Here is a 1,554-nt window from a genome sequence, read left to right on the forward strand (position 1 = left end):
TTTTTGAATGTATGAGTTCATGTGGATCTGCTCCAGACACAGTATGTAAATTATATAAACAACTATTGTACATCACATTGAATAGTCACGGTTAAGACTAGTATTAAGTTTTATTAATATGTACTTTTAAAATGCACTTTTAGTAAGAATGAGAACAACAGAGGTTTTTATCTGGGATATTAACTAAAATTAAAACAATTTTTTGTGATTTAAAATGAATGTCAACTACAAAAATCAAACAAACTAGTTTTGTATCTGCTAGTTCTTAAGGTGAAGAACTAAAATAACTCAAACTAATAAATACAAATGAATACAGGCATATTTGTAAAAACAAACACTAAATAAAAAAATGAATAATAAAAATAGTAATAATAATGATTCGATCACGTTTGTTAATAACAACAATACTAAGTCATTTATTCTGAACCGGGTGTTAGTTTCGTATCTGTGATAGAAACTGAAGCGTGAATTGAAAGTGAAAGTAAAATCAGCTGTTTCTGTTTATGTCTGTATGAAACTCATTGTTATGCTACGAGTAAAAGGGAGCGGAAGTATCTTGAAGAGGGTAAATATTTCGTCAGCTTAGCTTGATTTTCTATAACCAATACTCAGATTAATGTTGACACAGCAGGTTTCCATAGATACAACACTGAGAAGCCTTTGCAGTCGTATATGTCTGTGGATGGGGAAGTATTGGAGTAAAATGTCTCGACTATTCTACCGCTCTGCATCATTGAATTATGGTAGGTCATCAGAGACTTGCATCTATCATATCACATTTTTAACAAAAAAAAAAATACTGCTACTGTAACTACTGTCATTTCAGTCTTTTGAACCATTTTTGAAGTTTATCCAGAAATGCTGGAACTAATAATGATCTTAAATATGATCTAATGTTTCAGAAGTGAGGGATCTTTTAAACTACAATCTGTCCTGCTGTGTTAATTCTTTGCTTCAGACCTTTTCTGCCACCACTGAACTCCTGGACATACTGAACAAGTAAAGCTCTATTGTCTTTTGAATAAGCTGCATACTTGAGACTAGCCATGCTTAATTTGGACATCCAGAAATCTGTTCGGAACAGATTTGGGAATATTTAGCATTACATCATGTGCTCATCAATGGATCCTCTGGAGTGAATGGGTGCCATCAGAATGAGAAACCAAGCAGCTGATTAAAAACATCTCATAATCCTCACGACTTCAGTCTGTCATTTAACATCTTGCGAAGTGAAATGCTGTGTGTTTGTGAGAAACAAATCCATCATCAAAGCATTACGAGTCTATAATCTATAATAACGCTTCCTCTGGTGAAAAAGTCCATCTCCTGAAGTCCTCTAACATCAAAATCCATTGACATATTTGTGTAGAACTGTTTTGTACTGTTTTTCTTTCTTGATCTGTGTATAGTTCATGCCTGATTCTGACGAGACAACTTTCTTTTCCCACTTGAGAAAGCAATATTATGGATCGAGGACTCAAACAAACAGTTTTTTCACTTCACAAGATATTAATTGATGGACTGAAGTCATGTGGATTATTGTGATGTTTTTAT

At 33.3% G+C, this 1,554-nt stretch overlaps 1 long non-coding RNA gene across 1 annotated transcript; it reads left to right on the top strand.

Annotated features, from left to right (window-relative positions):
- Nucleotides 1-436: 436 nt before the first annotated feature.
- LOC107576236 (uncharacterized) lies at nt 437-1,019 on the top strand. The gene is made up of 3 exons (XR_001608019.1): nt 437-565; nt 642-743; nt 903-1,019. It is a non-coding gene; the product is annotated as an uncharacterized lncRNA (long non-coding RNA).
- The last annotated feature ends 535 nt before the right edge of the window (nt 1,020-1,554 follow it).

The sequence above is a fragment of the Sinocyclocheilus grahami genome, unplaced genomic scaffold (genome assembly GCF_001515645.1).
Source record: "Sinocyclocheilus grahami isolate Dianchi unplaced genomic scaffold, SAMN03320097.WGS_v1.1 scaffold3378.1, whole genome shotgun sequence".
In the NCBI taxonomy this organism is placed as follows: domain Eukaryota; kingdom Metazoa; phylum Chordata; class Actinopteri; order Cypriniformes; family Cyprinidae; genus Sinocyclocheilus; species Sinocyclocheilus grahami.